Source organism: Salvelinus fontinalis, chromosome 17, assembly GCF_029448725.1.
Source record: "Salvelinus fontinalis isolate EN_2023a chromosome 17, ASM2944872v1, whole genome shotgun sequence".
NCBI classification, from domain to species: domain Eukaryota; kingdom Metazoa; phylum Chordata; class Actinopteri; order Salmoniformes; family Salmonidae; genus Salvelinus; species Salvelinus fontinalis.
Window position 1 is genome coordinate 41635116 of NC_074681.1, and position 15593 is coordinate 41650708.

Sequence of the window (15593 nt, forward strand, 5' to 3'; positions counted from 1 at the left end):
ACTCAGAGAAATTAGCTTTTCGTGTGTATGGAACATTTCTGGGATCTTTTATTTCAGCTCATGAAACCAACACATTACATTTATATTTTTGTTCAGTATAGTTTGTCCTCAATCATCGTTGAAGCTGACTTCTCAGATAAATAGCGAATGTTGCTTGTAGTTTGATTTAGCTAGTTAGTTGTCATTACTTTGAGAAAAGCTGCAACTATGCTCTGATCATGGATGGGAGCATCTTCAACAAGAAGCTAGCAAGGCAAGATATGCTAGCTAGCTGGTTAAGAACACAATGCATTAGCTAGACTTTATAAACCATCAGGCCTTCACTACCTGCATCTTCTTTGTGTTGTAGTAGGCTATAGCCAGTGTTGTTGGAGTGACAGTACTATTGAAGACAAGTCGCTGCTATAACCTAAATGTTTCACTTACTATTTCACTAGCCATGGTATTTTTCATCCCTGTATCCCACAAAACAGGTTAGATAGCTAACAAGTGAATGTTAATTCATTGAGACCGAGGGAGAGATAGAGATAAGACACACAGCGGAAGAGTGCCCCTGTGTGTGTGTTGAAAACATTTGTGACTCCATGACAATTTACTTTATTGTGGACGCAAATAATGACTGAAAGCACTGAAACATGTTCCCCCCCCCCCCCCCTCAGGGTAAGATGAAGGGAATGGGCAGGCTCATGAATCTAGTGGCTTGCACTGGATTCAACGTGGTCGTTACCATGGAGCACTCAGCTAGGGTAAGAATGATGACCTACTGTAGTAGTTTGTGTTTGTTACAGGTCTTTTTGTTGGTCAACACACGCCACTACCCAGTCACTTTCGTTTTGCACACTAGTATTTGACTTGCTTCTCTACAGTTATATGTGATTGTCTTGTGGTGTTGTGAGTATTGAATTGTTTTTCCTACTCATTTAATCTAATCTCTCAGCAGAGATGTCGGCAACTCCAGTATCCGTTCCTGCAAGCAGAATTTCAATGATCATAATTTTTGCCATCTTTCATGCCATCCAGTGTTGTATATAGTCAACAGATCTTTCTTTAAAATGTTTTTATTTTGAAGGATGTTGTTGACGGTTCATAGTCACACTGAAATGTACACTACTTTGGCTCCAATTCAAATGTACACTTCAGTGTGTATCTGTCACGCCCTGGCCTTAGTATTCTTTGTTTTCTTTATTATTTTTAGTTAGGTCAGGGTGTGACATGGGTATTTGTGGGTTTTGTAGTGTCCAGGGTGATTGTAAGGTTTAGGGGGTTTATTTAGAGTAGTTGGGTTTATGTTTAGTATAGTTGTCTAGCTGTGTCTATGTTGTGTGTAGTTGTCTAGGAAAGTCTATGGTTGCCTGAATGGGTTCCCAATTAGAGACAGCTGGTTTCTGTTGTCTCTGATTGGGAGCCATATTTAAGGTAGCCATAGGCTTTAGTTTGTTGTGGGGGAATTGTCTATGTGAACGTTTGTAGCGTGTGTGTGTGCACTACGTTTATAGCTTCACGGTCGTTTGTTGTTTTGTTAGTTTGTAAGTGTTTTGTTTCGTTTTGCCTTCTTCATAAATATAAGAAGATGGCTTATTTTCCACATGCTGCGTTTTGGTCCGTCTTACTCCCACACGATTGTGACAGTATCCATGATTGTAAAGTATAATAATTTGTTCTAGTAATGATTTAAACAATACCAGTAGTTGCTGTTTTAAAAATATTACATAGTGGCAATCATGCTGAGTGTTGTTGTTTCTCTCTCATGCCTCAATTGAATTCGAAAACTATATTTTTGAATGCTGTTTTTTCAGCTTTACCTTTAAAAGCTCATAACTCGGGCTCTGATAAATAAAACAGTTATTTAAAAAAAGATAAAGACAAGGGACAGTTTAGTTTTCAGAACTATAAAAAAAAAATACAAAAACGTGACGATGTGAAGAGTTTTGAGGTCATCACACTTGTTCGAGCCATTGGCTTCTAGCAACGAAGTGAGTTTGGAAAACGACGTTCGACCACCCCGTGTCTGAATGGTATGCAACATTATGTAGCCTAGCTAACGTTGTTATAGCTAGCTAAATGTATCTAACTGGCCTCTGTCTATAAACATTATAACCTGGAGCCTAATCGATTTGTTTATTCACTGGTTCTTAGTTTATGGCGCTTATTATGATAGCAATGTTGCCATTGTCTTGCGGCTATCAGTCTAAATGCAAATTTGGCAATTATGAGTGGTTTGATATTAGCTTTTTAGCTAGCTAGCCATTTGCTTACTTTATCCATGCCAATGTATTTCCAAGCCACTGTTTAGAATTAATGGTGTTTAGCTCATTACCTGCAGTGATCTGCTACTTGCTAATAACATTTATTTGTACCCACAGGTGTTCTTGTTGTGGCCACTGCGAAAACATGCCAACAGCTGAGGAAAACATCAGGTTTCAGTAGCCAGTGGTGTAAAATACTTTAAAAGTATTACTTAAGTTGTTTTTTACAGTATCTGTACATTACTTCACTATTTATATTTACAACTTTGGCTACTGAAACCTGATGTTTTCCTCAGCTGTCGGCGAGGAGAGGGATGGAAGCTATATTGTTACACTGGCAATACTAAAGTGCCTATAAGAACATCCAATAGTCAAAGGTATATGAAATACAAATCGTAGAGAGAGAAATAGTCCTATAATTCCTATAATAACTACAACCTAAAACTTCTTACCTGGGAATATTGAAGACTCATGTTAAAAGGAACCACCAGCTTTCATATGTTCTCATGTTCTGCGCAAGGAACTTAAACATTAGCTTTCTTACATGGCACATATTGCACTTTTACTTTCTTCTCCAACACTTTATTTTTGCATTATTTAAACATGTTCCATTATTTATGAGGCTAAATTGATTTTATTAAAAGTTAAAATAAGTGTTCATTCAGTATTGTTGTAATTGTCATTATTAGAAATAAATAATATATATTTTTAAATCGACCGATTTAATGGGTACCGGCTTTTTTTGGTCCTCCAATAATCGCTATTGAAAAATCATAATCGGTCGACCTCTACTCGATCACTCAAAAACTCCAGTGTCTGCCTGCCACCTGGAAATTTTGCCAGCGTGTGCGCTTGTGTAGGCTACCGTTACAAGCGTGATTCAGAAATTAGGGAGAGATCCCTTTTAAAACAATGGATTAACTTTTTCAATGCTAATTAAGGATACTATAGTTATCATATTTTACAATGGATTTATTAAGTACAGGTAAAACATGTTTTTATTTTAATTCTGGTGCAGCTCTGCACACACAAGTTTGTTAGCTAGCTAGCTCTGGTAAAACGTTAAACCGACTCTCGGAAGTTCAAAGACAATTAAAGTTCCTTCATAGAAGCCGCTCCTCCATAGGTATAATTCTGTGGGACTAATTCAGATTATGCAGGTCACAACAAGATTCCCAGCGCTTCAAGCCAAGCCTCCTCCTCCACGCTCTCCCCACCTCGCACCCTACACTGGTCTGTCCAATGCATGGAAACAACTAGCTATAGCTTGCCCGTTCAATAGCAAGCTGCTAGATCCGCATTGATAGGTGAAGTAATTTGATGTCGATCTAAATGTAAAAGTTTAAAAAGGAACAATGTAAACCGTTACTTATTTTGCCAGTCGGAACAGAAAAATATATATATATATATATATTTGTTCGGTTTAGAACGAAGCGATCTGAAAATCCGATATAAAATGTTGGGTTCCAACCCCTGGTTGTAAAGCCCATTGATGTACAGCTTCCATAGTTTGCACAGTGACCTATAGGGGTGATACGGTACACTCAGTTTACTCTACAAGGGCTAATCATAAAGACCTTATGTTATACACTTACTGGACAGTTTATTAGGTACACCGTTCACCCCAAAATATTTGCTCCTATGGACAGTGAGTCACGTCGCCTTGTTTTATAAAGCAGGCAGATCAGCATCGAGACATTTACTTACTGTTCAATTTAATGTTAGAATGGGCAAAACGACCGACCCAAGCGACAGCGTGGTATGATCAGCGGTACCAGGCACACCGGAACTCAGTAACGGCCTTCCTCCTGTGCTTTTCACGCACGACAGTATCTAGAGTTTGAGAACAGCGCAACAAACTAAAAACATCCAGTCAGCGGCAGTCCTGTGGGTGAAAGCGTGTTGATGAGAATGGTCGAAGGAGAATGGCAAGAATCGTGCAAGCTAACAGGCAGTACAACAGTGGTTTGCAGAATGGCATCTTGGAACGCACAACTCATCGATACTTGTCATGGATGGGCTATTGCAGCAGACGACCACACCGGGTACCACTCCTATCAGCTAAAAACAAGCGGCTCCAGTGGGCACACGATCACCAACACTGGACAATTGAGTGGAAAGACATTGCTTGAAACATTACAGCGAGTTCAGTTTACTTGATTGGCCTGTGCAGTCCCTAGACCTCAACCCAATAGAGCATATTTTAGATGATGGAACGGGCTGGTCGCAGAATTACTATACCGCCGTCCAATCTGAAGCAACTGCATGATGCAATCGCGTCAGCATGGACCAACATCCCTGTACAACGTTTCCAACACCTTGTAGATTCAGGCTGTTCTGGAGGCAAAGGATTCACTGCTGAATGCTGTGGCTGCTGACACATGCACAATGAATAGGGTGCCTTTGGTGGTTTTATCAAAGCTACAAGTGCGGGAGCGGAATAGACAGTCTTCAGACGAGGTCGGGGATGACCTGAAACAAAAAGCAAATAACTACAGAAACAAAGCCAAACATTTGTATAACTAACCCTTGTTTTTATCTGTGATAAAGCCTAGCTAGTAGGTGCAGGTCTACTACACATCTGAACAGGTATCATGATACCACTGGTAAATGGGTTTAGTTAGCATAATCTTTTGACAAGTCTTGCAGCTAGTACATGCCAGACAAACAACTCGCAGGTCGTTGTGAATAGCTAGCTAGCCCATTTGCGAAGCTATGTTCTTTTGCATTGTCACGGAGGGATGGTCGGAAATTATGCAGGAACTCTGCAAATGCGTTCCCATTATCATGCTTCGTTTACAGAATTGGCCTTGTTTAGCAAGCAAAGGCAACTACAGCAAGCCAAGGTATAAACAAATAAGACTGCTTTCGGCAGTATTTAAACAGTTTTTAGATGACCAGAATGAAATATTTACACCAAGGCAAACATATTACTCATTAAAACAGCAAGGGTGAGCTAGCCTACCTTTCTTGTCCGTCCTCAACGTTTGTGATGGTTTAATCCAAATAAAGTGCTATCAAATCCTTCACTAACGTGAGACGCAAAAGGATTTGTCTGTGTGGCCTTAAAAAAAAAAAAAAAAAAAGGTCCAGCTCGTCCATCCCAGCAAATTCCAACCATCTTCGGCGGTGTTCTGGACTTGTTGGTTAGATTGGTCGTCTTGCATCCAGAGAGGAGGTATCTAGGCGGCATTTTTCGGTTTGGCTGTACTGTGAGACTTTGTCCAAAACAATGCTATTGGGTTACCAATAACGGTAGGCAATAACTTCATTCAAAACTTGTTGCACTTTAGTGTATTTATATACTTGGGATAGTTCAGCAATCGCTAGAGTCAGTCTTTAAAACACACTTATTTTATTTCAATGTTTAGCCGATTTTATCAGGGGTTGATGAATGACCAAATTAAAAAGTGGATGATTAGATGCCTAAGACATGAGGGGTCCCCACACTCAGTACAGTAACCCCTAAATCCCAGATGTCTTCCCCTGGTGACTAAATGATTTACCCAATTTCATCCTCAAAACAGGCTGAATTAATCAAAGCTAAAACAATGAATTGTTAAATAAATGTTCATGTGTTTTGGTTAGGGAAGTCTTAGTCGCACCATTTCACATCTAGCTAAGGAGTTGTGTGCTTCATGAGCAGTACAGTGCCTTCACACCCCTGGACTTCTTCCACATTTTGTTGTGTTGATACCTGAATTTAAAATTAATTAAATTGAAACGCTAAAAACGTCTTCAGTTACCCCGTTATGGCAAGCCTAAATAAGTTCAGGAGTAAGAATTTTCTTAAGTCACATAATAAGTTGCATGAACTCTGTGTGCAATAATAGGGTTGAACAAGTGTTAACATGATTCTTGAATGACTACCACATCTCTGTACCACACACACACACAGATAATTGTAAGGTCCCTCAGTCAAGCAGTGAATTTCAAAACAGATTCAACCACAAAGACCTGGGAGGTTTTCCAATGCCTCGCAAAGAGCACCTAGCGGTAGATTGTCAAAAATAAAAAAGCAGACATTGAATATCCCTTTGAGCATGTTGACGTTATTAATTACACTTTTGATGGTGTAGCAATATACCCAGTCACTACAAAAGATACAATTTTATTTGTCCCATGCGCCAAAAACAACAAGTGTAGACTTTACTGTGAAATGCTTACTAATGAGCCCTTTCCCAACAATGAAGTTAGAATGAAAGAAAATTAAAGATATAGATAAAACAAACTAGTAACACAATTAAAATGGCACAATAACAATAACAAGGCTATATACTGGGGGTACAAGAGTCAGTGTACTGGGGTACGAGGTATTATGTACATGTAGGTTTGGTTAGGTGATTCAAGTACTATGTACATGTAGGTAGGGGGTGAAAAGCAGAAAGTCCAGGTAGGAGTTTAATGAACTGTTCAGCAATCTTATGGCTTTGGGGTAGAAGCTGTTCAGGAGCCGTTTGGTCCCAGACTAGGAGCTCCGGTACCGCTTGCCGTGCGGTAGCAAACAGAACACACTGTGATTTGGGTGGCTGGTCTATGACCATTTTTAGGGCCTTCCTCTGACGCCGCCTGGTATAGAGGTCCTGGACGACAGGGAACTCGGCCCCAGTGATGTACTAGGCCGTACGCACTACCCTCTGTAGCGCCTTGCGGTCAGATGCCAAGCAGTTGCCATACCAAGCATCGATGCAGCCAGTCAAGATGCTCTCAAAATGGTGCAGCTGTAAAACTTTAGGATGCCAAACATTTTCAGCCTCCTGAGAGGGAAGAGGCGTTGTCGTGTCCTCTTCACGACTGTGTTGGTATGTTTGGACCATGAAAGGTCCTTAGTGATGTGGACACTGAGGAACTTGAAGCGTCTTCACTACATCCCCGTCGAGGTGAATGGAGGCATCCCTCCATTTCCTGCAGCTGACGTTGAGGGAGAGGTTGTTGTCCTGGCACCACACTGCCAGGTCTCTGACCTCCTCCCTGTAAGCGGTCTCATCGTCGTCGGTGATCAGGACTACCACTGTCATGTCATCAGTCGTGGGTGAACAGGGAGTATAGGAGGGGGCTACACACGCATCCCCCCCCCCCCGTGTTGCCGGCAGCATTGCAGATGCGTTGTTGCCTACCTGGGGGCGGCCCGGCAGAAAGTCCAGTCCAGTTTATTTTGTCCAGGTGGGAAAGGGCAGTGTGGAGTGCAATAGAGAATGCGTCATCTGTGGATCAGTTGGGGCGGTATGCGAATTGGAGTGGGTCCAGGGTGTCTGAGATGATGACATTGATGAAAGGCTGGTCATGGCTTACAAAACATTTCATGGCTACAGATTGAGTACTGCAGGGCGATAGTCATTTAGAAAGGTTACCTGGGTGTTCTTCCTGACTCAATTGCCGGAGAGGAGGGAAACCGGATTTCACCATGTGTGACTTCAAAACAGTTGGAGTTTAATGGCTGTGATTGTAAGAAACTGAGAATGGATCAACAACATAGTTACACCACAATACTAACCTAAATGTTAGTATTGTGAAAAAAACAGGGAAGCCTGTACAGAATACGAATATTTCAAAACATGCATCTAGGCACTAAAGTAAAAAACTGCAAAAAAAGTGGCAAATAAATGTACCTTTATATCCTGAATACAAAATGTTATGTTTTGGGCAAATTCAACACGTCACTGAGGACCACTCCTCATATTTTCAAGCATGGTGATGGCTGCATCATGTTATAGGTATGCTTGTCATTGGCAAGAACTAGGTCGTTTTTCTGGATGAAATTTAAATGGGATAGAGCTAAGCACAGGCAAAATCTTAGAGGAAAACCCGATTGTCTGCTTTCCAACAGACACTGGGAGACAAATTAACCTTTCAGCAGGACAAGAACCTATAACAAGACTTAAAAATGTCTGTCTAACCAGTATTAAACAACCAACTTGACTGCGCTTGAAGTATTGTACAATACAGGTGTGCAAACCTCTTAAACGTACCCAGAAAGACTGTAATCGCTGCCTACTGTGATTCTGTATCGACTCAGGGTGAGAATACTTACACTCCATGACCAAATGTATGTGGACACATGCTCCCCAAACATATCATTCCAAACTCATGGGCACTAATATGGAGTTGGCCCCCCTTTGCTACTATAAAAGCTTCCACTCTTCTGGGAAGGCTTGCCGCTAGCTGTTGGAACATTTCTGCGGGGACTTGCTTCCATTCAGAAGCACTAATGTTGGGTGATTAGGCCTGGCTCGCAGTCGGCATTCCAATTCATCCCAAAGGCGTTCAATAGGGTGATAGGGTTGAGGTCGGGGCTCTGTGCAAGCTAGTCAAGTTCTTCCACACCGATCTCGACAAACCATTTCTGCATGGACACTTTTGTACATGGGGGCATTGTCATGCTGAAACAGGAAAGGGCCTTCCCCAAACTTGCCACAAAGTGGAAGCACAGCATTGTATGCTGAGGTGTTAAGATTTCCCGTCACTGGAACTAAGGGGCCTAGCCAGAACCGTGAAAAACAGCCCCAGACCATTATTTCTCCTCCAAACTTTACAGTTGGCACTATGCATTTGGGCAGCTAGCGATCTCCTGGCATCCGCCAAACCCAGATTTGTCTGTCGGACTGCCAGATGAAGCGTGATTCATCACTCTAGAGAACACGTTTCCACTGCTCCAGAGTCCAATGACGCCACACCAACAGACGCTTGGCATTGCACATGTTGATCTTAGGCTTCTGTGTGGCTGCTCGGCCATTGAAACCCACTTCATGAAGCTCCCGACGAACAGTTATTGTGTTAACGTTGCATTCAGAGGCAGTTTGGAACTCAGTAGTGAGTGTTGCAACCGAGGACCGACATTTTTTACGCGCATCAGCATTCGTCGGTCCCGTTCTGTGAGCTGGTGTGGCCAACCACTTTGCGGCTGAGCCGATGTTGCTCCTTGACGTTTCCACATCACAATAACAGCACTTACAGTTGACCGGGGCAGTTCTAGCAGGGCAGGATTTTGACAAACTAACTTGTTGGAAAGGTGGCATGTTGAAAGTCACTGAGCTCGTTAGTAAGGCCATTCTACTGCCACTGTCTATGGAGATTGCATGGCTGTGTGCTCGATTTTATACATCTGTCAGCAACGGGTGTGGCTGAAATAGCCGAATTCACTCATTTGAAGGGGGAGTCCATTTCTAAAAACAGGTTTTGACTTTGTCATGGGGTATTGTTTGTAGAAAATAAATAACTTTTGAATTCAGTCTGTAACAACAAAATGTGGCATAAATCCAGCGGTCTGAATACTTTCTGAAGGCATTGTACAGTACATTTGGAAAGTATTCAGACTCGTTGACTTTGTTACAGCCTTATTATAAAATTGATTTTTAAATAATCATAAGTCTACACACAATACCCCATAATGACAAACCAAAAACAGTTTAGAAATGTTTGCAAACAAAAAAGACATCACATAAGTATTCATACCCTTTACTCAGTACTTTGTTGAAGCACCTTTGGCAGTGATTACAGCCTTGAGTATGATGCTACAAGTGTGGCACACCTGTATTTGGGGAGTTTCAATCTTCTCTGCAGATCTTTTCAAGCTCTGTCAGGTTGGATGGGGAGCGTCGCTGCACAGCTATTTTCAGGTCTCTCCAGAGATGTTCGATCGGGTTCAAGTCCGGGCTCTGGCTGGGCCACTCAAGGACATTCAGAGACTTGTCCCGAAGCCACTCCTGCATTGCCTTGGCTGTGTGCTTGTGGTCATTGTCCTGTTGGAAGGAGAACCATCGCCCCAGGCTGAGGTTCTGTAGCAGGTTTTCATCAATGATCACGCTGTACTTTGCTCCGTTCATCTTTCCCTCGATCCTGACTGGTCTCCCAGTCCCTGCCACTAAAAAACCCCCACAGCATGATGCTGCCACCACCATGCTTCACTGTAGGGATGGTGCCAGATTTCATCCAGAAGTTACGCTTAGCATTCAGGCCAAAGAGTTCAATCTTGGTTTAATCAGACCAGAGAATTTTGTCAGATCCGTTGAGGGACGAGTGTTACGTAGGAGTGACGGGATCTGACATAACATGCCGAGTAAACCGACCTAGTTCTGTGTGCGAGCATTGTGAAATAAATGTACGCATACAATCATTATTCAATAATTTCATCCAAACTGCTTATGTACGTCAACGGGCGTCTGGAGTTCTAGAACCAAGTTCTATTTTAGATCCTTGACGTGCTGCAAGTCGCACCTCTCCAATTTCTCTCCGTGATAAGAGTCACTGACTCAAAGCCACAAGGGGGTAGAACATATTTCAACATACAAACTCACGTGGATGATTGACTGGAGTTCCACACTCCAGTCCAGGTGGCGGTAATGCACGTTAAAAAACTAACTAGGTTACCCCTTTTATCTGTGGATTAATTGTCAGAGTAGAGAACGCATGATTTTGTATGACTCAAGACGAGTCCAACTTCTACAAATATCCAGATTTTTAGCCAGCAACAGCAAGCTAGTGTTTTAACCCATCCCCAAATGAATTATTGGTTCACAGTTGGATTTGCCATTTTAACCTGCATGTCATGAACGTGTCTGGTGGGGTTAGACAAAAATCAACATACACCCGTGCGGAACAGGATAGGTAAAGGTGTAAAACAAAGACATCCTACAAGACAGATCGGTTGAGGGACAAGCATCACCTAGGAGTGATGTGATCTGATATAAAGACAATGCCTTTCTCCATCGCTTTCACTCACCATGCACAAGTACCTTTGAATGAACCTGGCTTCTCTCATTCTTCCCCCTAATGGTAGCCTTCTCTGTAAATTGCACTGATTTACACTAGTTTAGGTGAACGAGTTGTGCAAAATAACAAACAAAGCCTACACAAGATTAGCAGGTTGCCAATTATTGGAATAGTGGAAGCAGCTCTGCAGGGTAGTCACTAGCTGGCACAGCTAGTCATAAAATCAGATTTTAAACCTAACCTTAACCACACTGCAAACCTTATGCTTAACCCTAACCTTAAAATAATTTGTATTTTCATGAATTTAAAATAGCCTATATAGCCAATTGACTTTGCAGCTGGCCCATCTAGTGAGAATCTCTCAGCTCTGCCTCCAGGACAAGATTCATCCCAATAAATATCAACCTACACAAGATTATGGAATTAAATGTTGTTACGTGAGTTGTGTAGGGTGCAATTGCAGCCCGCAATTCAGGGCGTTCCTGCATCTGCAGAAGCCCCTCTTCTACTGGTCCATTTTTAGGCGAGGACTCCAGTACGTACACATGCGGGAGGCAGAGCGCACCAGTACAATAGGTGGCGGTAATGAACCACAACGTTGGATGCCAACCGCCGATAAACCCCACAGAAGAGGCAGGGGTGACAATGGTAGCTAGCTAGATGGGACACTGTCTACCGTTGTCCTTCACCCGCCTGTCGGGCGCTGTTTTCCCGCAGTTCTGTTAACTTCTCTGGGATATGTTGGACGGTAGCGTCCCACTTGGCCAAAAGCCAGAAAAAAATGTAGCGCTCCAAATTCAAATATATTACTATAAAAATCAATCTTTCATGAAATCACACACGAAAGACACCAAATTAAAGCTACACATGTTGTGAATCCAGCCAACATGTCTGCTTAAAAAAAGGATTTACGGTGAAAGCACACCAAACGATTATGTTAGCTCAGTACATAGCCACAGAAAAACACAGCCATTTTCCCAGCAAAAGATAGTAGTCACAAAAAGCAGAAGTAGAGATCAAATTAATCACTAACCTTTGATGATCTTCATCAAATGACACTCATAGGACATCATGTTACACAATACCTTTGTTTTGTTCGATAATGTGCATATTTATATCCACAAATCTCGGTTTACATTGGCGCCATGTTCAGAAACGGCTCCAAAATATCCGTAAAAATTGCAGAGAGCCACGTCAAATAACACAAATACTCATCATAAACTTTGATGAAAGATACATGTTTTACATTGAATTAAAGATACACTTGTTCCGCTGTGTCAGATTTCCCAAAAACTTTACGTAAAAAGCACACCATGGAATAATCTGAGACAGCGCTAAAAAATAACAACATTTCTCCGTCATGTTGGAGTCAACAGAAATACGAAATTACATCATAAATATTCCCTTATCTTTGATCATCTTCATCAGAATGCACTCCCAGGAATCCTAGTTCCACAATAAATCGTTGTTTTGTTCGATAATGTCCATTATGTCTAAGTAGCTACTTTTGTTAGCATGTTTAGTGCACATGTCCAAACGCTCGCGCAGATGCAGGCGAACTCGGACGAAAACTTCAAAAAGTTATATAACAGGTCGAATAAACTGGTCAAACTAAGTATAGAATCAATCTTCAGGATGTTGTTATCATATATATCCAATAACGTTCCAACCGGAGCATTCCTTCAAATCTGTAGAAGTTATGGAACGCAAGGCGATATCATGAGGAAAGTGCATGACCAGGAACTGGCATACTGCCAGAACAATGACTGAAACACCTCCCATCCGGCCCCACATCACACTAGAGGCTTCATTCCACGTTCTACAGACTGTTGACATCTAGTGGAAGGCGTAGGAAGTGCAAACATATCCGTATCTTACAGGGAACTGAATCGGTGATGAGTTGAATATTGACCAGTCTCAGAATTCTCACTTCCTGTTTGGATTTTTCTCTCCGGTTTTTGCCTGCCATATGAGTTCTGTTATACTCGCATAGATCATTCAAACAGTTTTAGAAACTTCAGAGTGTTTTATATCCAATAGTAATAATAATATGCATATATTAGCATCTGGGACAGAGTAGGAGGCAGTTCACTATGGGCACGCAATTCATCCAAAAGTGAAAATGCTGCCCCCTATCATAAAGAAGTTAACAAGGGCAGTTGTTCGGCAGGCGTTTAATACACTGGGTGCTAGCTAGATAGTTAGCAAGCTAGGACTTCGGTACACAACAGGTGGGAAGCCGGTTAGGTATCTAGATAGCACACTGGTAGACAGTGTCTTTCGCCTCCGCCGGGCACTGTTCCCGCAGTTCTGTTAAAGAGGACAGTTGTACGGCAGGCGGGAGCAAAGAACTGTGTGCTAAGTTGTTACCAACTAGCTAGTTAGGAAGATTCCGGTACACAGCAGGTGGGGGCGACACCGGTAGACAGTGTCCTTTGCCACCGAAAAACTCATACGTTTTATTTCCCTTTGACCAACATTTTAAATCGCATAGACAATCAGGGGAAATACAAAATATCAAGTGTCACACAAGCGTTCCTGCGTTCATGCAGGAACCAATGGGATGCTCGGAGTGGGGGCTTCCTGTACATGCAGAAACGCCCACATGCAGGAACGCCCCGAATTGCAGGTATATTGAAATATTGTTCTTTCAGTGTCCATTGCAAAATGTTAGCCTTAGTAGGCTACAGCAACTTAACCACACCTTGGCAATAGTCGATTGGCTACACGATAAACACTTCCCACCGGGCACAAAATACAATTCAGAGTCTATTCCATGTTAGTTCAACGTAATTTCATTGAAATTATGTGGAAACAATGTTGATTTAACCAGTGTATGCCCAGCGGGTTGTTTCCATGGGGCAGCCACTTTCGTACTCACGTGCGTGGAGCACAACTACGCTTCTGAACTTGAATTCTGACTTGAATGGGCCAACATGAGCGAGTTAAGATATGGTAGATACGTCAAGACTAAGATATGTTAAAATCATCCTCAGCCTCTCTCGAGGCAAAAGGCTAGCTGACTGAGCCATCTCTCCCTTCATAAAAAAGCATTGAACGTAAAAGACGCCTTACCCAGAGATTAGTCCACTTTTCCACACGGAGGGGGGTAATAGAATGACACACGTATTTATGAAGTATGAACAGGCGGTCCGGACTCTGACTTCAGCCTCCTGTGTGCTCTGTCGCTTGCTTCTTCGAGTTTAGTCTGACTTGCTTTCCGCGTGCTCTTTATATTCCCCTTGACTCTCCAGCGTCCGCCTCTTTCTCTCTCTCTCTCCCTCTCTCTTTTAGCTTTGATGCAGACTACAGAAGGACCCCCCCCATCCCTCTCCCGACGCGCTCATTTTATTCTTCATGGACTTCTGTCTCTCTCGTGCGCGCCCTCTCTTTCTCTGTTTGTACCAGTTTTGATGCTGGCAAATAGCCTACATAACAAATGACATAGCCTACATAACAAATGACATCAAACTGACATCATCAGCATTCATGATTCTAATAGGCCTATCTCAGTCAATCCCCATCAGCAGTCCATCCAGCCAGGCAATTCAAAATCTCCTGCAGTCATTATACTGCATAATACTCAATTAGCCCTCTGACACTGCAGGGCCACCCACAGTATCCTAACAGTAACTTTCCCTGCATATCTCACCTGATGGGGTGTTTCCCCCAGGTACAGATGTAGGATCAGCTTCCTCTGCCCCTGGTCCTAACGTTAACTATTAGTGGGGGAAAAGATCAGTGTCTAGGGGCAACTTCACCCTACTTCTCTAAAGTCATGCACCTGCATGGTAACTGTTGGGCGGCCAACTGTGAGCAGTGAGCACTGCCTATCTGTTACACCTTTGAGGAGTTATGTTCAAGGCCAGACAGGCTGGTCCAAACAGCTTTGATTTCTAGGCTGTTGCCAGGCAACGGTTGTCCCTGGTGCCAAGGATGGCCATCACAGTGTCCCTTCTTTTTGTTCATCCTACCTTCATCCTGCTCCCTGAGCATCTGCCTCTGGCTCCAAAGGTTGCATGTTCGAATCCAGCGATAGAAAGTTGTTTTAAGCTTATCCCAAATCTTAACCTTTACCTTAAGCATTCATAGTTAATGCCTAACCTTATAAACTTGTGGTTAACACCTAAAGGTAACCCTAACCCTAAAAACATAGCCTTAAACACTTTGAAATGCTACACTTGGAACAACTTAAAAATGTGATGTTCTAGAAACATGGATGAACATCTAATTCTGACATGAGACTGTGAGAGCTGGTAGATAGTGTTAGTGCTGCTGTCAATCACACAGCCACAGGTGCATGCACACATAGTACCAGTCAAAAGTTTGGTCACAACTACTCATTCAAGGGTTTTTCGTTATTTTTACTATTTTCTATATGGTAGAATAATAGTGAAGACATCAAAACTATGAAATAGCACATATGGAATCATGTAGTAACCAAGAAAGTGTTAAATCAAAATATATTTTATTTTTAAGATTCTTCAAAGTAGCCACCGTATGCCTTGACTGCTTTGCACACTCTTGGCATTCACTTAACCAGCTTCATGAGGTAGTTACCTGGAATGCATTTCAATTAACAGGTGTGCCTTGTTAAAAGCTCATTTGCGGAATTTCTTTCTTACTTAATGCGTTTGA

At 42.3% G+C, this 15593-nt stretch overlaps 1 protein-coding gene across 1 annotated transcript in view; it reads right to left on the reverse strand.

The window, feature by feature from the left end:
- LOC129814410 (cAMP-specific 3',5'-cyclic phosphodiesterase 4B-like) overlaps positions 1–14244 on the reverse strand; it is a 144408-nt gene extending 130164 nt beyond the window's left edge. The window contains exon 1 of the mRNA XM_055867516.1: positions 14031–14244. The gene's annotated coding sequence lies outside the window, so the exon portion shown is untranslated. The remainder of the gene's footprint in view (positions 1–14030) is intronic.
- Positions 14245–15593: the final 1349 nt, after the last annotated feature.